Here is a 25,634-nt window from a genome sequence, read left to right as displayed (position 1 = left end):
GCCCAAAATTAAGAAATAAATATTTTAAACACCAAACTGAACAACTTTGATATTTTATTAAATATTGAAAACACCGTTATATTTAGTACCATATATTTAAACATCAAACAGAACAACATTAGTATCGTAATTACACTAAGTAATTTTATTATTATATTTGGGCTAGTCAGCATTATTATAACATGCAGTATAAGAACTGGAGCGGCGGCGGCACTGACGCGGAGCTGGGCAGCTGAGCTGGAATGAGAGCGTGTCCCCGACAGCCGGGAACTGGTCGGTGCCGCAATACAAGAATCATAGTTAAAGAACCCTTTAAGAGGGAATTTGTATGCTGCAGAAATCAAATTGCATTTTTCTGCTCCACTCTCAAACATCCAGGGGAGCGAACTGCACTCTGCCCCTTGGGCCCAAACAGTCCGCCCGCTGCCTCCCCCCCCCCAGCTGTAGGGTGGTTAATGTCAGAACTTGCATACGACCGAGCTGTAATAGCTCTCCTCCTCGTCGTATCTTCGGAATCCATCGACCTCTGCTCTGACGGTGATTTACGACCTAAGCCTTTGATGAGGCTTCAGGCATGCTCCCATTACGCAGAGTATCCAAACAGCAGCAGAAGGAAAGAAAAACATGTGCTACATCGCTACGTTTATTTCTAACTACGCAGGACAGAAAAAAAATATGCATCTGCTCTTTGTGAGAGGCAGTGAACAACTAGCACAAAGAAACAGGAAACCAGTAACATCAACATCCGTCTCCCACATCCCGTGAGACTTCCAGCAGTCTGGAATGTAAACAGAGTCTTGTGACTCCAAAAACTGCACAGTAGCATAACAGAAATCTAACAGTTGAGTGGGAGGAGGCAGGCAGACTCCGGAGGCCCCGCAGTGCACCCCGCCCCTATGGGTGGCTCACCCCGCCCCACGCGCCGGAGCGGATTTCTCCCGCTGTGAGGATCTCCGACTGCCAGAGCTGCCTGAGTGCATTTGGGGAATGGGGGGGTCTGGGTAGCCAGGGGGCGGCTGAGGGAACTGGGTGGAAGGGACAATGTCCAGAGTGGGGGCTGCTTTGGGGAGTACCAGACCAGGGTTTTTTCATGAGGCCAACAGTGAGGGGAGGCTGGGGGGAAAGAATATGGATGGTGGCACATATTTATTTATATATTTAATTGCAACATTCCGTGTACAGTGGACCCTCGGGTTACATTACCTTCGGGTAATGTAATCTTCGGGTTGTGAACGCAGCAAATCCGGAAATGGGTTTGCCGCTCGCGTGTGTGCAGAAGCGGTCCTCCAGTTACGAAATCTTTGGGATACAGCTGGGCCTCCGGAACAGATCCCGTTTGTAACCGGAGATACCACTGTATAAGATGACCCCCGATCTTAAACTTAAAAAGTTTGTGGAAAATATTGTCTTATACACGGAAAAATACGGTAATAGAATGAGGGGAGACTACCGTATATGGCAACCTAGCCTAAATTCTGCTATCATTCCCCCTGTATCTGATGTTCCTACTGTGAATGACAGTCCTATTGTTGTCAAAATGCCATGCACAAGAATATTGGGGGGCTTCGGGAACTTTTGAGGTTTCCAGAAGTAAAGGAATTATTTCAGAGGAAAATTTCCCCCAAAAACCCCAGCATGTTTAGTGGGCTTGGAATTTTTTTTGGGGGGGGGCAGAAAACTGAGGAGAATGGGAATGAACAAAAGCAACTGGAATCCAAAACAGGGAGTTGTCCATACTGAAAGGTGTGTTGTTTTTTTACAAGTTCCAATTGTAATATATGACAGAAATTTGAATAAATAGTTTTCAACTACGAGTCGAGAAGCTTCTCCATCAGCTTCTGTAAAGGAGCCTGCTGGTTTCCTCTTCGTTTAAAGGGAACATAATGTAACTAACTTTACCTGAATTGGGGTCTTTATGTGCAAATCTGTCTTTATGGAGAAAATGCATCTTAGTGGAGCGAATGAGTGATAAAGGAACCTCCCCAATTCCTAGCATAGGAATAAGGGGACACTGACATCATTATATCCTTTTTTTCCATACACCATGCACCTATCAAGTTCACTTACTTAGTCTCAAAGTGCTCAGACATTTTCCAAAATAAGATTACTAAAGCAGAAAAAACTGTTCATGAAAGCAAAATTCCATGCTGTTCAGTTTGAGTATTTATTTATTTTAATGGTTCTAATCAGAAGCCCCCATCTTAGTTTCCATCTTCATCCATTATGTCAACAGAGCTTCCCAGTTTTGATTCCAGGTAGATATGAACCATCTGATTATAGCAAGTATGAGGAATCTGTGACCCTGCAAAATTTGGACTACCAACTCCCATTATCTCTGACCACTGGCACACTAACCGGGGCTGATGGGTGTTGGGAGTCCCGACCTCTGGAGGACCACAGCTTCCTCATGTCTGGTTTCAAAGGTTACCATGAAGATTTATGCGTGTTATCGATCGTGAAAATATATACATGGAATCTAAAGCTTTTTTTAAATAGAATTATAAATCTCAAACTTGGGGTATGTGTTTGCATTTTGCACTTTAATGTTGTGAACCGCCCTGTGATCTTTGGAGGAAGGGTTCTATACAAATTTAATAAATGAAATAAATAATTCAAACCTATCAAAATATAATTTGATAGCTATGGTGACTGATTTTGCAGAGAAGTTTACGGAACTCAGGTTTTATTGACTTTGCTTGTATTTGGAAGATGTCTTCCGCCAGGTTTTCCTTGCTTGCAGATTTCACAACATCTTTCACAACGGTGTTGGCTGATAATCAGAAATGGTCCATATTTAATAGCAGAAAAGGATCTCAACATGCCCATCTGGAAGCTGTATCTGGACTGCACAGTTGTGCTACATAATTGCTGGAGCAAAGCAGGTCACTTTGAAACATCTGCATAGGTAACACTTGGGAATAAGATAGCACTTGCCTATGGCTTGGCAGACTCCAAATACTCCAAAGCAACAGAGACTGACCCATCTTGTTATGTCTTAAACTCTGCTTATCTTGGGAGAAGTGAGGAAATTGGCAGGACCTCATTTTAAATAGCCAAGGGTGGGTTTTTCTTGGACGGGGGAGTTATATATCATGCTGCAGAACAAGAGAACAGATGCAAGCTTAGATATAGAGGATTTCAATCCTAAGCATGTTTACTGGATGTTTCATTGGTCAAAACCACCAGTGCAACTTGCTTCCAAGTTAATAAAAGAAGAATTTGAGGTATGAGATGTAGTTTTTGATAGCATTCAAACTAAAAATAAGAAATAACTAGTAATCACTTAATTATAAGAAATTGTTGTGATAGCTTCTAACCTTTTTTAAAAAATTGAAATGTGTGAAACTGCTGAAAGGTTTACTTAATATTTTTTAAAATATATATATAACCAAAGGCAAGCAGTTTTTCTCCCTTCTGGTTTTGGGAATGTATATCAGATCATTGATCAGATTACATGTTATGATCCAAAGACATGGATATTGCAACCACAAAACCCCCACAAAAAGTGAAACCAATCTTTCGCATGACCACATTACATCCCTCTCTAAACAACAATTATGTCAAGGGGCCATGCAATGCTATAAATACACTTTATTATTCCTTATATGTGACTGTCATTAAAGCTTTCTACTTATCTGGAAGAAAAGAAATCAAATGTGGTTCTGCCATGTTTTTGCAAGCTAATTGATTCCTTATGTGTGTATATTGGAGGAAGTTTTCGTTCTCAAGCCAGTGGTGTTCAGTTTAGGAAAAGGGAGAAGAGAAAGCATACAACAAAAGTCTGGGTATAATATTTCCATGCTAGGAAGGTTAAGATTTATCACCAGTTGAGGCAAACCCTACGATCTAGGGATTTTTTTTAAGTGCATCGTAAAAAATAAAATAAGGCAGTTCTTCAACTGGAAAGTGGAGACAGTGGCTGGGAGTCACACAAGTAGGGTGACTGGGTACAAAGGAAGGCAGAGCTCTTGTGATAGTCATAGAATTATTGACTTAGTGCAGGAAATCCAAATCCACTTGATGAAGGAAATCTAGAACTAGGCATCCCCAACCGATGACTGTTCAACCTCTGCTTGATTCCTTCCATCCCATTGTGCAGAAGAAGGGGTAGCAACAAGTACAGCAGCTTTCCCCAGCCTTTTGGAATAAGCAGCACATCTGAGAAGCCCCATTAGACCCCTGGGGATCCATGAGCAGAACATCCCAAAATTATTCGGTGCATGTTTTTTTGTGGGTTGAACTGAAAAGCAGCTGTAGAAGCTCTGCTTTTCACTGAAGCAATGGTGCTGTGGGAGGGGTGTGGTTATCCCATTTTCCCAATCAAAACTGCACCCCCCCACCTGAAGCTACTAATACACTAATGCAGGGAGATCCCATACAGGTGTATTTTGAACAGAGGGGGAAAGGGTTAATTCACCTGTCCTCCAGTCAAAACCAGAGTGTCCTATGATTGCATTTAAATAAAAATAAAAATTGGGAGAGCCAATCACATATGCCCAGGTTTGACCATGAAATAGTCTGTTTTGTGAGCCGCCCTGAGACCCCCGGATATAGAGTGGTATATAAATTCAAATAATAATAATAATTTTACATAGCTGTAAAGAAACAATGCCTTCTTTTGCACCTGGTCACCCTATTAACAAGTATCTTCAATATGCTTCCCTATTTCTGCTTAATAGACATAGGAAGTGCCTTCACCAAAAGAGTGCCCTGTCTAACCTCAGACCCTCCAAGTGTCCTTATTTTCCAGGGACAATCCCGGATTGATAGTCATCCTGGTTTCTGATCTGATCCCGGAATGTCCTGTTTTTCCTTAGGATGTCCCTGTTCTCATTGGAGAAATGTTGGAGGGCATGGAATTATGTGACCCCTGAGCCAATGATATAAGTAACTATACAACCTTTAGAAGATACCTGAAGGCAGCCCTGCATAGGGAAGTTTATTAATGTTTTATTATGGTTTCATATATACTGGAAGCTGTCCAGAGTGGCTGGGGCAATGCAGTCAGATGGGTGGGGTATAAATAAATAAAAATGATGATGATAATGATGATGATGTTGATGATGATGGAACAGGACATCCCTGTTTTCACTGGAGAAATGTTGGAGGTTATGTAACATACAATGTTTGAGGCCTCCTGTCAAGTTGAACTTACTTTTCAGCTACCTGAGTCTCTTATGATTTACAATAAGTAGCTTCATACATCACACATTGCCAACAAACTGGCTCAGCACCCATGACCCACCATTAGGGAATCATTGCTCTGACACCACACTAGAAAGTTTGACTGAATTGCCAGTTGAATTCCTTCACTGTTGAGTGACTGGATAAATCCATGCTTCCTTTGTTCCTTTAACACTAGTTCTTTGGAATTCAAATGCAAATTGCAGTAGACTCCAACAAGGTCCATTGGGATGAAGGAAGGAGAAAGAGACCCCCCCCCCCAATGCAAAATGGAAATAGGGATGTTATGTGGTTGGGTAGGGAGTGGGTGGTGCTGTGGTCTAAACCACTGAGCGTCTTGGGCTTGCTGATTGGAAGGTTGGTGGTTCGAATCCCTGGGCACGACAGTGAGCTTCCATTGCTCTGTCCCAGCTCCTGCCAACCTAGCAATTTGAAGGCACGCCAGTGCAGGTAGATAAATAGGTACAGTTCTGGCGGGAAGGTACATGGTGTTTCCTTGCACTCTGGCTTCCGTCATGGTGTCCTGTTGTACCAGAAGCGGTTTAGTCATGCTGGGCACATGACCCAGAAAGCTGTCTGTGGACAAATGCCGACTTCCTTGGCCTGAAAAGTGAGGTGAGCACCACAACCTCATAGTCGCCTTTGATTGGACTTAACTGTCCTTTACCTTTTATGAGGTTGGGTAGACTTGCTACCTTCTCTACCAATTTTTACCAATGTCTGTGGATTCTTTGCTTCTTGAGGTGAGTCATGACATTAGACTAGATAATGAAATCCTTCTGGACAGAGAAGCGTCCTCCTGGCGGCCTCAGTCTGAGAGTCAGGAGCATCATTTAGTCATGTCAGGTTGAGTTAGCCACCTCCCTTTCCTTGTATTTCGTTTTGGCCAAAATGTCTGATTTCCCAAGACATTTTAGCAATTTCCGCTCGGACACTGCTTCCGACTGCAGTATTCCGGATATGTCCAGGAAATTCCGGACATACGGCAACCCAGTTGTATTTTAGACACCAGGAAAACATGGACCAGTGAGACAGGGATAGCCAAGGTAGTACCCTGCAATTTTTGCTAGACAACTCCCATCATCCCTGACCTTAGGCCATGCTTGCTGGGGCCGATAGGAGTTGGGAGTCTGACAACATCTGAAGGACACCATATTGGCCATCCCTGTTCTGGTGCACTGTTCCCAATCTGAATAAATACATCAGCCTGCAAGTCAGAGGGGAAATATTTCACTTTTGGTATGAGAAATTACAAGTTAATGAACCAGAGAGCTCAGGCAAAGGTTGTGGGTCAGACCCACCTGCTGCTGAAGAATTTTACCTTCAGGAGTGTCCCTGGTCAAAGTAATTTGTTCTTGTCTGGCAGTAAATGTCTGGATTTTAACCAGGGATATAATCGTCTATGAAAAAAGGTAAAGGGTAGAAAGAAGCCTTGTGAAAGTTGCCTTGACCCAAGAAAGCAAAACCCTGCAGGAGTTATGAATGTCTTTTTGATCCAAGTTCAGCTGCCAAAAAGACTGTGCTTAATTCCTGCTTCTATCTGTAACAATGGCTAAGAGAGAGAATATTCTTTAAAATTGTACTGGTGATCATGCTGAACTCTCAGTCAGCAGTGAAAAATAATAGAGAATAGTTTAAACAGGCCTTTTCTTGAATACATTGAAACTTTTAGAAATTAACACATTTTTGAAAACATGATGATTTAATTTTAAGCAGCTGCTTTTTGGATTCCTTCACTTTCCTGCTTTATACTATACAGAAGTCATACTTTATACCGCATGTATGGTTTTATTTTATTCCATTTTTCTGGAAAGTGTGAAGAGAATAAGAGAGGGAGAGCAAAAGTAGGGCTATGTGGAGGGGAAAAATATGTTTAGCACAAAAACAATTTCATCCACATCAGCTATGTTTAGATTTGAAGCTCTAAGGATTGTACCCCTTTTCAAAACGCTTCTCTAAATCCCTCTGATTTTCCTGTCATCCTAGTTTCCTACTTCCTTTACTTTCCAAAATAGTGGATGACCTGACTTGCAACTTTATCTTTTTACCCTTGATTCAACTTATACTTTTTTCTTGACACCTCCTCGCTGATGTCTTCTCACTTTGTCAAGCTAAGTGAATTGAATCCAGTGTTACCTGGCAAACCCACTGAAACGAATGGACATGAGCAACTTAGGTCCTTTAATTTCAAAGTGTCTACTCTCAGGTAGAGGAGAGTCAGTGGAAATCTTGGAGCACCTTGAATGGGTGGAAGTTACTAGAAAGCTTTGAATCCAAGCCTATATATATAAATGTGTTGCTGCTGCTCTTGTTAAGTTTTAGTATTGCTGGTTTTCTTACACACAGATTGATCTGCATATCATTAGTGAAATATGCCATCATGTAAAAAATGGGGCTCAGCTGAAAAGGGGTAAGAAATTGGTTATATCATTGGATAGCACTGAATCTTGTGGTGGATTGTTCAATGGCACTTCAAATGCGGAGACTACGTGTCTGTAATTCTATAGTTCTGCAGGCATTCCTTTGTCATTTGTGCCATGCAGGTTCTTCGTATCATGGCAACTAGCAAATAGCATATCTGCATTGCCACAAGATGGTTGCCCTGGTTTTCCTGTGTATAGATTTAAACTGAATGTTTATGCCAGAAATTCCTGTTTGTTTGTTTTTTTGGTATTTTTGGGATACACATTGCCCTGTAGATACATATTTAATAATCGTACAAACTGATGTGAAACCTTTTGCTAAATTATTCATTTGCTAAAACCTTTAGGTAAGCTAAATACAGAAAATTACCTTATTAAACTACTACATTTTCACTGTATTTTATTTACAGTGACATTTGAAAACATTGTGCAACTGTTTATCCTATCTTGTATATTATTTTATTTATAAAAGTATTTCTATTCCACCAATCATACCATGCATACAAGGAAGTGTAATTAAAACAAAAAACAGTATTAAAACAAGAGAGATAATAATTAAAATGACTGGTTATTAAAACGAAAACAAAAAAACAGCTACAAAGGCCTGTCAGCATACAAAAGGAGTGATTGATTTTGTCTGTTATTATTGTTGCTATTGTTATTGCTTTTAAACTTGCACTTACAGTGCTTTTGTTAATTTTAACTACTGTCTCAAGCTGACCTGACAATATTTCATACTGAGAATTAAAAGCATTTACTGCAACGGACATCTTTTTGCAGATTAGAATGGTTGATGTATGCATTTGTAGGATTGGTCTAAAACATATGGTTTCAAAAATTTGATAAACTTAATGAAGTGTGTTAATTATGTTCCATACAGTAATACCTGTATGCATGGTTCTATGTTTCACAAAATTATAACCGCTAAAAGCAAGTTAATAAAACTATTCTCTTGCGTTGAATACCCCCACATTTGAGCTTCTGAAATGTGCTTAGTGCCAGTCACCTTTTCTGTCCTTTCAAACATTGTTAGGGAAGGTGAAGTTCGTTCTTTAGCTGAACGGCTTGAAGAACCACAGGAAATGTCACCTCCTTGATCATCTTCCTTAACAGGTTGTGCTTTTGGACTGTTTCACCCCTACTGCAACCGAAACGCAAGATGTTACAGAGTTCTTATGCCAGTATGTTACAATCAAGGTGAATTGCCAAAAATTACCGAATCCTTTGACACAAAATGTTGGCCTCCAATATTTTATTAACAAAATTTACGTACCTCTTGGATATAAAAGCAAAACAAAACACACCTCCAAGCAATTTTTTAATAAGGTGCTATGCATTTTATAAACGAATGGCTCCTAGCTGTCAGAGTCAGCCTCCTTAGTCTCCATGTTGTCTCTTCAACTTAGCAGAGAGGATGATGGGAAGAAAAGTAGAATTTTTGGGTTCTGCCTGTCATTGTCTCTGACTCCCTTTACTGTTGGCCTCTCTGCTTCTACCCTAGCAGTTCCAATGGGCACCAGCCACCACTGATCATATCCTGCTCACATATTTCTTCCTGAATATGATTGGTCGACAGCACAGTCTTTAAAAAGTCAACTTAGAATTGAGTTCCTATTGAATTCAGTGGGATTTCCTAAATAACACATACACACGTTCTATTTTTATCTTGGGGCACAGCTGGTAATTCTTAAGAGCTGAGCTAAAAAAACACCAGCAGAATTTCTTGCTTATACAGTAGTTACAATTTTTGCTTATTGTTACAATTTCTTATTTCTGTCAAAAACTTAATTTTCTCTTAAACTTTTCCTAACGATCCCATGATATTTCTGAAACTTTACTTCTGCAGTTTTACTCCTTGCTTGTTTGTATACATTTTAAATGTTCTTTATGATCTGTATTACATTTTTAAATTCTATATTTGTACTTCACTTTTTATGCTGGTTTGTTGTTTTGGCTGTACTGTATTATGTACTTTTACATTTTGTCATTGGGTGGGGTTGTTTTTTATTGGAGAGTGTAAGGTGCTTTGTGGAGGAAGTTGCTCAAAAAGTGGGGTATACATTTATGAAATGCATTAAATAGTAAGTAATATAAACATATGCTCCTTGCTAGCTGCTTAACAGTTTTATTTGTTTATTTTGTTTGCTAAGGAGCCCGGGACAGCACGCTTGTTTCCTTAGGCCAAATCTTACAGATTAGGCATCTAGAGAGTGATTTGGGAGCGGCCAATGTCACCCAGCATCCTTAATGGTTGAGTGGGGATTTAAACCTGGATATCCTCAGTCAAAGGTCCAACCACAGTTGCAAAATCAGGGAGCTCTGTTGGGCTCCAGGGGGGCCATGAGCACATATATATTGCTGCTGACTTGCTTTTGGCTCAGTGCGTCACAAAAGTTGGGCAGGCCTGTTCTCTACAGCAGCGGCTGCTGCAACAACCTGTGGAGCAGGGTGCTTGGGTGCATGCAAAATTTACGGTTCTCAGCCGACATAATAGCAGGGAATTCAGGGTGAACAAATGAAGGAAGTCTAGGGTATCTTTGAAGGGATAAAGAAGTGGGAGGATAATGGAGTCATTTAACTGCCTCACATAGCTTGAAGTATGAAGGTGGATTGATGAGTCGTTCCCATAACATTTTGCTGGTGGTTTAACACACAGCATCATTACCAAGAGAAAAGACTAAAGAACTGCAGAGGACAGGACCCTGGGCTAAATCTCCCCCCCCCCCTTCTTCTGTTTTTAAGAAAAAGTGTGTCTTTGATGAGATATAGCTGCAGGCAATCGTTTTACATTTTATGTCAGCTCTCTTTTGTCAGAGATTCATTATTGATGCTGTACTCTCCATTTTAATTCACACTTCTCCGCTAATCAATTACAGCGTTTATCCATTAATCAGGTATCCTGACAGGGTCAATAACTGCTCTTCAGTTTAGTTGGCCGCCGCATGTTCTCAAGCAAGTAGCAACAGTCAGTAGATTAGTTTAGAGCATCATTGTTTTCGCAGGCTGGTGGACATCTGGACGGGTAAACAAAGTCTAATGAGTTTTTGGGGTGATTATCCTGTTCTTGGGCTCTCTGCTGAAAACCTTAACTATTTGGCAGAGAAGCAACTTGTGTGCTTGGAACTCGCCTGTTTTGTTCCTTGCCTGTCCTTCTATCCAGTCTCTCTCTCTGTGTGTGTATATGCACCTTCTAGAATGTGCCTGTTCAAGTATATAATTTATAACAGATTCAGACATGGCAAATTATCGGAGGAATCAAAGCTTTTCATTTTAGCAAGTGGTGTAGATAACAGAGGGGGCAACATTTAATTGGACAGTTACAGTTTTGGTAGTTAAGTTGCTGTCCATAATGACGGTAACAGGTTTCAATTATCCTTTTTATGACAGATGTACCAACATTTAATTGTTTCTCGTCAAGTGTGGAGAGAAAAGGCACTTCTGTAGATTTTTCAATTCTTCTACATGTCACTTAGCTGTCTACACTATTGTTTGAGCTCCTTTCTCTCATCCTTTTTGCGGCAATGAGTTGTGTCATTCCCTCATGATCAGCACTTTTGTTGTCTTTGTTTTTTGCTGCACCTCAGAAGTCCATCTTTTCTTTCATCTCCTTCCCATTCATGCATGAGGGAACAGTTGTGCTCTGTTGTGGGGATGTTCCGCTGGATTTCAAACAGTAGGGTTTCCTTTTATTCCCTTCTAAGTAGTACAATGGAGCTGAATGTCTGTTGCAGAATGCACACACTAATATGCCAGGTTATTTGGTTTTTAAGAAGTCAATAAAAGTGGTGGGCTTAGTTGCAGTGCTTGGCTCGGCTTTTCTCCCCCCCCCCCTTTTTTTTTTTGCTGTTTGCCTTTCCATCTTTGGTTATAAATCTGTTTGTTTGTTTCTGGTTATAAAATACAATCCTCCAAATTAAATCCAAGCATGGAATCAACAAACACTTAGGGAGAGGGGAAGGGGGGGTGGAACACATTACTGGCAATGGAATATTTTCACACTAGCTGATTTGGCAGCCTCTGCATCATTCCTGATAAGGAAGTGAAAACCGCAGCCAGCTCTAATTAATGGGGACTATTAACAGGAAGGGAGATGGAGAGAAAGATGGACTCATGAGTTGGTTTTGGCAAAAGCCCTAGACTCTTTCCAAGGCTCTCCATTTAGGGGAAGAAATGTAACTTTGAGGGATTTGTTTTTGCATGGTAGATTATTTCTCCAGAAGTGTGTGTGTGTGTGTGTGTTCCAAACATTCCATTCAAAAAGCCGCCGCTAGAGGAAAATAAAACAAAACAAAAACAAAGCACATACACAAGAGACGTAAGAATCCTAGAGAGGTAGTGTTGAGACACTTTGTTCTAATATTCAGGAGCAACCTTCAAAATCCTTCCTAATGAGGTCATAAAAGGGAAAAAATTGAACAAGTGGTACTTGTGTACCTCTCTGGGATGTTTCATCGAGGTCACTTGCCACTTGGTTATCCCATTTGAAAAGGGATTGGGATAGTTCAATCAAGCATTGCATTAAGAGAGAGACTTTGATTAATTCCTTCTCTTCTCCATTGTGTTGCAGATAATTTTGGTAAATTTGGGAGACTTTCTTCTTAGTCGGTGTTAGGGGCTTAAAGTTCCTGATGTGTCATGCTGAGAGTTAGCATTTATTAGTCCTTTTGGGCTCATGTGTGTGTTTTTTTTTAAAAAAAGCGTAGCTGCGGACAGCCCTTGGATTATCCCTGACAAGCCAGGCCATTCTTTCAACGTTACTGTTATCTCAGGTCATATGGAGAGATGAAGTTCTTCTTCAGTTTTCCGTTGGAACAAATACTGCGTTAAAAAGGGGAAGGCCAAGAATAAACTGTAAGTAGGAGAATGATTCACGGTGGGTTTCACTTGGAACATTGCACTTGGCCTTTTATGTTAGATGTTTATAGGAGTGTTATTCTCTGGTTTGCAACAAAAGCAACGAGAGGGAAAGTTAACCATGTAGACCTGACCTCTTATAGCAGGAGAAGTGGAATATAGAGTTTAGTTGCTACCAAGCCTGGTATTCAAGTTTGGAGTTTTATTAGTATGACCTCCATTATATTTAAATATGTGACTTACGTTGCAATTTTAAACAACTTTGTTTTCACTGTATTGATGGCAGAAATGTATTTGCAGAATTGTACACAGGAAGCCAGAAGTTTATTTAAAACCCATATTTTAAACCTGTTTCACTCTGCACCTATTTGAACCAGACACATACTGTTTAGGCATTTAAATTGTGGGTGATTTACCTTACTTTCTCCCCCCAAACTGCCACCATCCCATAACTCCTCTCTATTCTTGTTTTTGAAAATCTGTGTGCTTGTTACTCTGGAGACCTGAGGCCTATTGGTTACACACATATTTAGGTGCTCTTTAAAAAGTGGATTTTTGACCTGATGGACCGTATCGGCTCCCAGGGTGCCACTGTGGTCATTGTATAAATCTGCCTCAGTTTTTTTTTGTTTACTCACTTGATATACCGTAACGGCTCTTAAATCTGTAATGGTCTGTTGCGTTAATCCAGAAGCTGCGCATGCGTCTGCAACCTTTGTACCTAAAAAAGAAGAAGAAGAAAAAAGAAAAGCTCAAAGGAATTTTTGTTGTTGTTGGGGGGGAAAAGAGGATACATGCTCAGAATTCCTCCTCCCCACCCCCAACTGAATTAAGCAGTCGCTTTCCCCCTTTCACAGTAATTCAAAGCACTGTGGATAACGGGCTTTCCAAAATATCATGTTAAAAAAAACAAAAACAAAAACCCAACCGGTTTTTAACATATTAATTGTTCAGTTCATTAATGGAAAGTGCCGACTAACTTGTCAAGAGAGGCGCATCTACTAGAGGTTTTTAATCAGGATTTGGGTTGGGCAAGGATGGCTAGTTTATGTGAAAAACTGGGCCTAGTGGCAAATCAGGAAGGTGTTGTTGTTGCTGTTGTTAATATTAATATTAATATTATTTAGATTTATGTACCAGCCTTCATCATAAGATCTCAGGGCAGTTCACAGAATAAAATACAGGATAAAAACAAGTAATGAGGGAATCCAATGCCAGAGCAACTGCTTGAGTAGCCCAGTCAGAAAGGAAATATAAGAAGTCCAAGTAGTAGTGCTTTCCCCCCCCCTAAAAAATGTTTAGGGGTACTGTCATTTTCCTACTCATATTGAAATACTGCCCCTCAGTGAGGCCAAATTTAGATGCACAAAACGTTTAAGGGTATGCGTACCCCCATAAAAAAGCACTGCCAAATAGTATTGGAAATTTAAACTCAAGTCTCTGACTTGCAGGTCTAAGGGGTGAAGCTAAGTGCTTGCTGAGGAACAGCAACATGTGGATCGTGACAACGGAAATTTGGGCCGGGGGCAAGATGGACCATGATAAATTCTAAGTAGAGGACATAGCAGAGTCTGATAGTAAGGCAGGTTGAGGCACAGGTTGACTCCTAGATGTGGGTCAAAGCAGTATATTTAGAGAAGAACATAGAAATGTAGCAGAGTAATTACTCTGCTTAAATGTTGGCCTACAAAGACAATTACTGAAAGTTGGATTCCCTCCCCACCCCACCCCGATTATGTGGATGTCTCAGGTGGTGAGCAGTTTGAGGTATTCTATTCTTCAGATTTTTTTTTACTTGGGTGAAGATGCAAAGCATGCAGTATCTATTAGGAAATACACACTCTGCACTCTATGTTGCTGGCTTATAATCTGTGACCAGTTTATACATACTTTAAAAAAGCCATAGGATTATTGATAACTCTAACAGAAGAAAGCTTCCCACTCCCTATACTTTTTCTACAGTCTTGTCAAACAGGCAAAACAATAGTGCACAGGTAATAATAATAATAATAATGATAATAATAATTTAAACCCCACTCATCTGACTAGGTTTCCCCAGCCACTCTGGGTGGCTCCCAACAGAATTGATGATGATGATGATGATAAAATCAATAAGACATCAGTCATTAAAAACTTCCCTGAACATCTTCAGATGTCTTCTTAAAGTCAGATAGTTGTTTATTTCCTTGACATTTGATGGGAGGGTGTTCCACAGGACGGGCGCCACTACCGAGAAGAAACTATTTCAAAATAAAAATAAGCAAACTGGTACTATAAAATGGAACTGGGTTTGTGCAGAGACCAAATGTGTATGTACTTCTTAAAGAAAAAAAATGTGTTTTTATAAAAAAAACACCCTGATGTGTGCTGGATAGGGTAGTTCAACCTTGAGTGAAAGGATGTTGTGATTTTAAACTTCTGAAAATAGTCTCATTGGAACAGCAAGGAGGGGAAAGTCAAGATTCCATGCAATTATTATCGTTGTTGCTTTATTATTATTATTATTATTATTATTATTATTATTATTACTATTAAAAGCAACAGATGTTCATCTTAGTCCATAAGAAAGGGCACTCTACTATTTTGTGATATTTTTGTTGGTCCAGTAAAGGTGTTGCCCAACTGTGGATTTTGACCTTCCTGCAAGTCAGGGATTGGATATTTTGGTGGTAATGGTTGGTGTGATGTGTACATAGATTATTATTTTAAAAAAAGAACAACTGGAGGGAAGCTGTATGTTTCTTCAGCTGTTAAGAGGTCACACTTGTAATCCAGTAATTCTTACATTTGCCGTACTGTGGACCATTATTCCATTAGCTTGGTCTTTGTTGACCATATTTCCTATAGACCTGGGATGTTCAACTGGTTGATCGCGATCTAATGGGTAGATCACTGCCATTTTTTATTAATAGTGGGAGTAGATCGCAGTCTCTTGGAAGTTGGACATGCCTGCTATAGACTATATTTTCTGTAGCCCTGAACAACAGACATAGAATGAATTAAATTTTGATTTTGTGTTAACCACACTAAATTCAGCTGGGTGATTTAGTGAATTTAGGTTTCTGTAATTTAGGTTTCCCCCCACTGTCATATTTGTACCTGGTTCTTCAGTGATCCTTTTAGGGTGACTCCTTGGGCTCGTCCTATTTTGCACAGGAGTTTATATGAGGTTCTCCTATTTTTACCTTGTAAGGTGTAAGATTGCAAAATAGTGACCTACTGAAGGCCACCAAGTTAGCTTCATGGCTAAAGGGGATTTGAACTTTTGTCTCACCAGTTTGGGTCCAACAGTCTTGACTATTCAAGACCCTGACTCTAGTCCTAACATCGCTTCAGTTGACTGTGATATCCTTTGTGAGTCACCGTTTAGGCAGGAATTGTTTGAAATCATGACATTTGCATCTGCATTTCAAAGGGATTTTTGATTGACTTCAGTGGGACTTATAGGTAAGAGGAAGTAGGATCACATCCTCCAATCTCTGCTCTGTGATACTTTGCTGCGACTTCTATTTTCCCATCATTTCCAGTGCCCCTCAAACACAAAAATGTTTGCTTAATGTAGTTGTCTTACTATTTCTACTCAAAAATCCATGGTTTGGCTTCCTTGAGCAGTTTTTTTTTTAAAAAAAATAGTTTTGTTTTTGCTCAGCCATCTGTTCCACTTTTTAATTGTGCTGTTTGTCTACCCAACGCGAAGTATTATTGAAGGATTATCTGTGGTGAAACAGCATAAAATTTTAGTGTGAGTTTAAGTTGGGGAGATAACAGAAGTGAGAGTGCAGCTACCAATAAATATATGCTTGTATATTTGATGGATGGGGCTATTTGTCTTTCAGTATTCTACATCTGCTAGTTGTTTAAATTTATACTGATAATCCAGAGGATATTTTATCTAATTATTACTAGCACTGCTCTGAAATATAGAATTTTTACTGTGTTTTTTTGAAAATGACTTTCATTTGTGATATTTTTTTAGTATGTCGTAAGTCACTTAGAGACATTTTTCTTTGAAATATGAATACCCTCACAGGGTTCTTCCAGATGACAGCTTAATACTGTAAATGGGTTGTTGGAAAATTGGAAACATGTTATTACCTTATCAATGTTTTCCTGGGAAGGGTAAATCCAAATTAAATGCCTACGCGCTGGCAGCTTGATGACAATGACACTGTGGGGACACTACAAAAAACTTGCACACCAGAAGAGCACCAATACTACAATAAATACCTTCCTTTAAGCACCCACAGACCTCCTCATGTGTCCTTGCCACCATTACTGTAGATATTTCATAAGCAGAAGCAGCAGAGATAACGGCAAAAGGTGTTGAAAACGGTTTCCTGACCTCAACCAGGTCAGCTGATAAAGTGAGATAAGGTTGTTGCCTCAGGCGGCAGATATGGGCCCAAGGACTGTGCCACTCACCACTGCTGAACCAACCTGCTGGGCTGTGGCAGTGCATGGCAGCGGGGAAGGTGTGTGGCAGCAGCGTGGCATGGGCAGAGAAAGTGCAGTGGCGCAGACTCAGATCTGTGAGATGGGGGGCATTTTGCCTCAAGCAGCAAAATGTCCTGGGCCAGCCCTGACCTCAACTGTACCTATTTATTACGTAATACTGCTGACATTTTGTCATCATGGGTACTGGTTGCTACCATACAACTGAATTTATACCTAGTACAGTGGTACCTTGAGTTACATACGCTTCAGGTTACATACGCTTCAAGTTACAGACTCCGCTAACCCAGAAATATTACCTCGGGTTAAGAACTTTGCTTCAGGATGAGAACAGAAATCGGGCTCCGGCGGCACGGCAGCAGCGGGAGGCCCCATTAGCCTCCTGCTTGAGTGGTGCTTCAGGTTAAGAACAGTTTCAGATTAAGAACGGCCACCCGGAACGAATTAAGTACTTAACCCGAGGTACCACTATATTGGAACTTTGCATACATATATGCAGGGGTTTTTCTCAGCTGAAACTCACTGGAACTGAGTTGCATTCCAGCACCTCTGTAGTGTTGTGTTCAGGGCTGCACAGCAGAGGCGGCGGGCGGCAGGGAAAGTTTACAATTTTTTCTGCAACGGTGGGGCAAGTGGGCAAATAAGAGAAGTCCTTCCCCTTAAAAAACAAAACAAAAAACTCAACAAGCTCCGGCAGCTCAACCCCATATATATAGATACCAACTGTTTTGCTTCCGAATTTGTACCATTGCTAGTGCATTCAGAACGTCTGAAGTGAGATAGCTGTATAATACCTATATATGATGAAAATATATTTTCTGAGCTGTCAGGAAATTTAGTTAGGCTTCGTTTTTATGTAGGGCAGAGGTATAGTATCAGACCTCATAAAAATGTTTGTTTGTTTTTGTTTGTTTATTTGTTTGTTTGTTATTGGAAATACCCATGATCCTAAAATTTATCTAGCATTTTTCATCAAACATAGGTGCAAATAAGCTGACATACATTAGTCCAGGTGATAATGAATACAGGTAGTTTTCCTGGCTTTAAATTATTCATGGTAAGTACAAATAAAAGTTATTATAAACAAGGCATTGGTACCATCCAAACATCATGGGAAGCCATAGTCTGAAATGAACTATGAATAAACAATGCGCAGGTGCGTTCTGCTCAAGTTGTACTCACCCTGCTCCACCCTTTGCCAAGCCTAGAGGAAACAAACCACTGTACTGCCTTAGCAAACCAGCCCTCGTGGTTTGTTTCTCTCCCAGCAGATTGTGATTTTTTAAAAAAAATTGCTACACTTACTGGTGAAGGACAAATGCAGCTCTCAGTCTTCTCAGTCGTCTTTCTCCTCTCCCTCACTGGATGCTGCTGCAGATGATATGAAGACTAGGGGGGTTGACCAGTAGCCAGAAGTGCTTGGCTGTGGTTCAGATCCAGAGGTGGGTTGTCTGGACACATCTACTGCTGCTGGTTTCTTTGTGAGGAAGGTGGTGATTGGCAGCTGCTGCTGCTGCTGTTGTCTCTTGAGCTCATCAAACATTTCCTTGTACCGTCTCAGAGTGCCTGTGATGCCACAGATCGTCTTAAGGCTGCTCTCCATGGTCAAACTGTGCAAACAGATCATTTGCATGATTTATGACTTGGAAGAGTTCGAAAATTTTATGCAGGTTCCAGCTTGCTGGATCATGCTCACCATCCTCATCCTCAGCTTTGTATTCTGAGCTTGATCTGGCAAGTTCTTGTAACTCTTCAATACCTGTTGGGCCTCCATTAGCTCTTCCACTTCTTACTGAGTGGCGTCAACAAAGCCACCAGCAGCAACGTGCCTGGCCATCTGCACAATGTTCTCCCACCACAGTGGCAATGCTTGGAAATCCCTTGAATTTGTGCACCCATTCCGTCCACACGTCCCACCAGCATGCACTCACCGTTTCAGGCTTGATTGCATCCACTGCCTGCTTGACGTAGGTGATGCAATGGACAATCCAGATCAGCGTCCATCGCGTTGATCATTCAGGAGAAGGTGAGCTTCGCGTAAGCAGCCTTGAAGCAGCAAATCACAACTTGATCCAGAGGCTGGATGAGGGAGGTTGTATTGGGGGATACAGGGCAGGAGAAACCTCTCCCTTACTGTGTGCAAAGTGGAGTCCATCAGGATGCCCAAGAACATTGTCCACTGGCAGCATCACTTTAATCTGCAGGTGCTTCTCCTCAAGGTAATGCCTCTGGAGTGATGTAGTGGAACCATTCCAGAAATGATGATGAAGTCACCCAGGGCTTTTTGTTGTATTGCCAAAACCCAGCAAGCAGATTTTTGTTCTTGCCTTTTAGGGCACAGGGTGGTTTGTATAGCAAGCCTGGCTTTAAGTGACCAGACACATTGCCACAGAGCAGCACAGTCACTCGATCCTTTGCAGTGATGAAGCCAAGGGCTTGCTTTTCAGCTTTGGCAATGTAAGTCTGCTCAGGCATTTTCTTCCAGAAAAGCCCCTGTCTGCGTCGGAAGACTTGCTCTAGAAGGTATGCCTTGTCGTCCAGCAGCCACGTTAGTGGTGCATTGCACTTCTTTGCAGCCTGTCTGTCTGTGGTTGCAACCTCCCCTGTTGTTTGGATGTTCTTCAGGTTGAAATGGGTCTTAAAGCCGTTAAGCCAACCTGGGCTGGCTTTCAATTCCTTGGCAGGCTGGTCCCCATCTGTGGGTGGAAGGTTTGAAGTGGTCATAGAGGCTTTTGGTGCAAGATGCTGCCGTCCACAGAAGTATGTTTCTGGTTCATGTTTCTGGTTCATGTAGTGAGAGCCGGTGTGGTGTAGTGGTTAAGAGCGGTAGACTCATAATCTGGTGAACCGGGTTCGTGTCTCTGCTCCTCCACGTGCAGCTGCTGGGTGACCTTGGGCCAGTCACACTTCTTTGAAGTCTCTCAGCCCCACTCACCTCACAGAGTGTTTGTTGTGGGGGACGAAGGGAAAGGAGAATGTTAGCCGCTTTGAGACTCCTTAGGGTAGTGATAAAGCAGAATATCAAATCCAAACTCTTCTTCTCTCCAGCCACAAGTTCAGTGCCTTCTCCGTGTTCACCAAAGCCTTGATCTGACCTGGCCGGTCACCTTTGCAATTGTTGCCACAGCCCCACAGATCTCCTCATGCAGCCGAACCTGCATGCCACAACACGCACATATTTGCCAACCCTCAAGTAGTCCAGCACAGACAACTTCTCTTCTTCTTTGGTTTCTCAGCAGCTGATGACAATGATTATGTCTTGCATTCTGAGGCCATTCTGCAGTCTGAAGCTCTGCGAACCACCTCCTCTGCACTGCAAACCCCTCCATTGTCTTTCCAAACCCCTCCACAAGTCTTTCTTGCCTCCTCCGATCGCTGTCTCTAGCAACCTGTCCTACACCCAAAGACTCTCACGAGGGCTGCTGGCCTTCCCCCCCCTGCTCTCCCACCCCTTCATGCCATTTTATTATTATTCCTCTGTGTGTGCCTTTTTTCTGGTAGTCTAGAAAAACATGAACTAACTGAGAAGTTGTAGTGTCCTTAAATCAGCAAGGGGGAAAATATGTGAGGGATTGCTTCACAGAGCTTGGCAATCCGTTCATGGAAACTGGTCAAGACCTTGATGTTATTGGCATCTGGGTCATTGCAGACAAAGAAATTCTTGAGAGGACAGCTTCCACAGAGAGAGTTGGTAAAATAAAATAACATTTTAAAAAAATCTGTACAGCCCCTTTGTTGAGGAACAACTTGCTAACAGGAGCTCATACCCAGGAAAATGTCTTCTTTCAGTGCACCAGACGAGAAGAAGTAATAAGAAAACTACCTGAAGACTCTTTTTCAAGGCTTTTCCTGGTGAATCTGTGGTATGATATTAATATTGAGCAGTTATTCAAACACGAGAATCATCTTTTTCCTCCTGTGCTCTCCAGCAACTATGATATATGTGCAGGCAACAAGTCAGAATTGGTAAACCTTTTAGAGACACATGACCAGAATCTGCATAATTATTCAGGTTTCTGCCATAGAGCAACACAGCAAACATTGTGAAGCCACATAAACTATTGCTTCCAGCCGTCATCTGCAATGATACTGTGAAAAAGTCTGCAGTGGATTAACTTTGGTCTAGATACTTTACCCCATCTGCTAAGGGACAGGCAAAGGACAAAAAGGTATGGACCCTAAGAGACAGGTCCTTCCAGATTGGGTTATTCCAAAGAATTGATAGCACGTTGTGAGAAATTTCACAAACAGAGCTGCTTGGGACCTTTTCTGTAGGTTGCCTTGCACATTTTCAGGTAGCAACTGTTGTGGATTGCATCCAAGGTAATAAGAATGCATTGGCTTCAATAACTGGACCAACTTGAACAAGCCATGAAGAAGTAGATATTTTCAGTCACCTTATGCTGAATCAGACCATTAACCAGGGCCGAATTTAGGTTTGATGAGGCCCTAAGCTACTGAAGGTAATGGGGCCCTTTATATGTCCAACTGTCCTTAGTCAACAACAAATTGTTACTGTTTTTTGTGTTGAATATATGCTATATGGTAATTTATGGACCTAATAGGTATCTAAAGCCATTTGCACATGAAGAAGTTTGCACCTGAAGGAGGCCATTTTGAGATTCCTCAGCCTTCTCTCTACATCTCACAACCAGCCCTTTTTAGGATCATATGACTCATTTGTCTCCTTGGTGGATTACTGAAAGAGTTTAATCCTTGTCCTGGCTCTCATCTTTCTGTTCTTTATACCTCATTGTTAATGGACACCCTCCAGTGGACACACCTGTCAGCTTGTGCCTCTGGGTCAAGGTGGCGAAGGAGAGGAAGTGGTGTGGTCAGGTTGCTTCATGTTAAAGAAAATAACATGTAACAATGCAGTGTTGTTTCTATCAGATTCCTGTGAATAGGACACTGGTAACCTTGAGTCATTAGTGTTAATAGCCTGGGATATTCCAGTGGCCACATCCATTGGATGTATTTCTATAAGAATTGTTAGATGACCTTCCTTAAGTCTTGCAAATGGTGAGGAAATACTTGAAACTGGGCATGCCTCTAGTGAGCTCCTTCCGAGCAAAACCAAACCTAGTGTTTTGCCCCTTTGCTACATGGAGAAGCCATCTGAGTACAGCAGTATAATTCCAGTACATCTTACCTATCTACCTATCCCAGTTGCTCCCAACATTGCGTCACAGGCTGGCATCATGAAGAACCCAGGATAAAGGCAACACATGCAGGAGGAAGTGTGGCAAGGATGTGAAGGAAATAAGTAGCTATCTTATCTTTAAAAGACATCTGAAGGCAGCCCCCTTTTAGGGAAGTTTTTAATATTTAATGCTGTATTGTTTTTAACACTCGATTGGAAGCCGCCCAGAGTGGCTGGGGAAACTCAGCCAGATGGGCTGGGTATAATTTTTTTAAAAAAATTTATTATTATTATAATAATATCAGAGGCATGGAGCAGCCTAAGCCCCCTAACACAATGATGTCCCTGTTTTCACCTTTTGCCTTTCCTCCATGAAAGTAAAGGCTTGCTATTCATTCCGACAAGCTTAAATACTATGGGCAGAACCCAAAGTGCTGACCATCGTATTTAGGTGGGCTCATTGCTCAGTGCAGATGCTTTGCTTGTAGAAGGTCCCTGTCATCTCCAGTTGAAAGGGTCAGATAGCACGTGAGATAAAAGACCCCCGTCTGAGACCATAGTGGACGATGCTGAGCTGGGGTAACAAATAGTCTGATCTGGTGCAAGGAAGCTCTCTATGGTGCTCAGCTTCAAGCACAGCCAAGACTTTTGACAAGCCTTTTGTCCTTTCCCCTCTTTGAACTGCAGTCCTCTAAGCCGTCCCAGGAACTGCTTTTGCAGTGTGGGCTGCAGTTTGATAGCCCTGAGCTCGAAAGCACCCTTGGGTGATCTGAACTAGTGGCTTCATTCTTTGAATCCTAGATCCTCAGTAGTCAGTCCTGTTGAAATCATCGGATTTACGTTCCAACCCACAATGTGAAAGAAGTTTGGCAGCCAGCATTGTGGGTGTGTAGCCAGAAACAAAAATCACATTGTGTTCTTCTTCAGCCAGTTTCTTATCCTGGGGTCTTTTGTGTCCTCGGTTGTTACTGGGCCCCATCCTTTGCACTTTAAATTAATGACAGTGAGTGCCTAAAATGCTTTTACTCCCTAGAGAGGCTGGATTACCTTTTAACACTTTTCATGGGCAAATTAGGCATGTCTTCGGTGCAATGGGCTTGTCTCCATCTCCTTCACTCTCTGTCACTGAGAACGATCTAGAAGAAGAGGAGGTTGGCTTTGTAGATCTGATTTTAAGGAAGAAAAAAGGAAAGGGGACTAGACAGATTCAGTGTTGGAAGGTGCTGATGATGGAATTCTGCCTATAGGTTTCTGTTTTTTTTAAAAAAAAAAGAGGAGAGAAGATCCAGGAAACTAGGACCTGCTGGGAACAGAACAACTTTTGGTTCTTAACATTTAGAGCAAGTTTCAATTGGTTTTTATTGTGTTCCACTGTTACCCAAATGGATGTGGATAGTAGCAATCATAGCCACGTAAGTTAATGGCACCTGTGAAAGACAGATAAGAGACTCCCGCTGTGTGCATAATACGGGCATATGTACTTTGTAAGTTGACACACAAAAATAGCTGTGGTGAGCAAGTTGGCCTTTAGAGCTGTTTAGTTTTCGTTTTTTAAAAAATAACACCTTACACACACAAGTGTTTGTTTATTCTTTTTATTGCAAATGACCCTTGGGACTGAAGGGGGGTGGTTTTTTAAAATTTGCTAATTGCTAATTTACTTGTTTGAATCAAGCCGTGTCTACTTTTATTATTGTAGATTATATTGATCCTTGGCCACCATCTGCGTTTGTGCTTACTTTGTGTCTTGGTTTTGGTTGTAATTCCCTGGAACAATTATAGTTTAAAAGGGTTGAAAACAGTTATAAGTCTGATGGATTCAGTTCTAGCTTTGCTACTGATTGACTATCAAAGGAACTAAATCATCGACTTGGAGGGCCTTAGGGAGCAATCCTGTACCAAGAGCTTCTGGGTTTATGGGGAATCGAGGTTCGACAGCTGCAGTCATTCTTGGACCAGGAGAGCCTGGCCAAAGTAGTTCATGCATTGATTACATCAAGGGTGGATTACTGCAATGTGGATTACTGCTTCCCTTGCGCTTCATCCAGAAGCTGCAGTTAGTGCAGAATGCTGCGGCACGATTGCTGACAGGAATGAGGTCTTGTAAGCATATAATACCTGTGCTCAGAAGTTGGCACTAGTTGCCAATCTGCCACTGGGCCAAGTTTATTTTATGGAATAAAATTAACGAGCAAGGCTAGGATTCAACAGCCCTCTGGCTGAACGTGGAGATTCCTGGTCCAGCCCAGGCCACACTGGTTTAATTCCCTCATCCTCAGCTTATCTGGAGATAACGCTCCCATATCTCCCCCATCCAGGTGCAGCCAGTACCCACTTGAGAGAGCAGAATCTGATGGATCTTAAGAGGCTGTAAACCCCCCAAAAGGGTTGTGGTGGGACCAGAGGGACTTAGGCTGAATCCTAAGCCTATTCAGCGCAGTCTTGTGACTTGGCAACCAGGAGTAAGTTAAGCCAGAGGGGAAAAAAGGCTGGTGTAACTTAAAACCCTATTTTAAAGTCTTGCTTTTCTTCTGCCAGGCTCAGACCAATTCAGCCAGCAATACTAAATGGACTTTGGATCTGGTGTTACTTTATGCTGGTGGGGCGCGGGTGGCACTGTGGGTTAAACCACAGAGCCTCTTGGGCTTGCCAATCAGAAGGTCGGCGGTTCGAATCCCCGTGACGGGGTGAGCTCCCGTTGTTCGGTCCCTGCTCCTGCCAACCTAGCAGTTCGAAAGCGCGTTAAAGTGCAAGTAGATAAATAGGCACCACTCCGGCAGGAAGGTAAACGGCATTTCCGTGTGCTGCTCTGGTTCGCCAGAAGTGGCCATGCCGGCCACATGATCCGGAAGCTGTACGCCGGCTCCCTCGGCCAATAAAGCGAGATGAGCGCCGCAACCCCAGAGTCGGCCACGACTGGACATAACGGTCAGGGGTCCCTTTACCTTTACCTTTATGTCAGCTTCTTGTGTATGGGGTTGCTCCCTTCATTTAATCAGCTATCAACGTACAACTTGCAAGTCATTACTCTGTCACCCTCAGCTTTGAGCTGCTAAATGGGAATACAATAAGCCCACAATTTACATGCATTTTACTTGTGCACATTCAGCTTTACACATTTGGCCAAAAAAAGAAGTTTTAATTAAAAGGGGCTGGGAAGGGGGCGGGCATCGGGGGAGAAACTTTGGCAAGCTCACCTACCATTGAACCCAATGTCTCTTTGACCATACACGATTTTGGCATTAGGTACAATGCCCAGAACGTAACCCCCTCGTAAGTTACTGTAATACTACTAACCTACCTTACAGGGTTGTTGTCAGAATTACTGAGATGAGCATTATGCTGTTTGAGCCAGGATTGTGTTTTCAGGACTTTGCTGTGCACTCTTGAGACTAGGTTCTTTTTTCAAACAAGTAACTGGAACTATGCATTCTTAATTCTGCACTGTTTTGTCACCTTGGTATTACGTGTGGTGCAGTTATTTCAGAGCAGGTACTACCTCAGTATCCTTATAAAATGATCCAGAATATCCATCTTCATAACATGCTATTGGGGCTCAGTTATGGAGCCTAATATGG

General features: G+C 41.8%; 1 protein-coding gene and 1 long non-coding RNA gene across 7 annotated transcripts in view; one reads left to right on the top strand and one right to left on the bottom strand.

Annotated features, from left to right (window-relative positions):
* Positions 1 to 25,634, top strand: part of CLYBL (citramalyl-CoA lyase) — a 201,332-nt gene that overhangs the window by 79,927 nt on the left and 95,771 nt on the right. The window lies entirely within an intron of this gene.
* On the bottom strand, positions 6,438 to 15,757 carry LOC308475931. 4 transcript variants are annotated; one of them, XR_013985553.1, is made up of 3 exons: positions 13,100 to 13,571; positions 8,614 to 8,748; positions 6,438 to 6,584 (listed from the first exon to the last, which is right to left on the bottom strand). It is a non-coding gene; the product is annotated as an uncharacterized lncRNA (long non-coding RNA). The 4 variants fall into 4 exon arrangements; XR_013985550.1 differs by lacking the exon at positions 6,438 to 6,584 and adding an exon at positions 15,561 to 15,757 and having other exon boundaries at positions 8,194 to 8,748; positions 13,100 to 13,182; XR_013985552.1 differs by lacking the exon at positions 6,438 to 6,584 and adding an exon at positions 13,599 to 14,119 and having other exon boundaries at positions 8,194 to 8,748; positions 13,100 to 13,182.

The sequence above is a fragment of the Podarcis pityusensis genome, assembly GCF_964106645.2.
Source record: "Podarcis pityusensis genome assembly, chromosome: 4".
NCBI lineage: Eukaryota > Metazoa > Chordata > Lepidosauria > Squamata > Lacertidae > Podarcis > Podarcis pityusensis.
The sequence above is the reverse complement of the archived record's forward strand: the minus strand, read 5'-3'. Positions and strand labels throughout refer to the sequence as shown.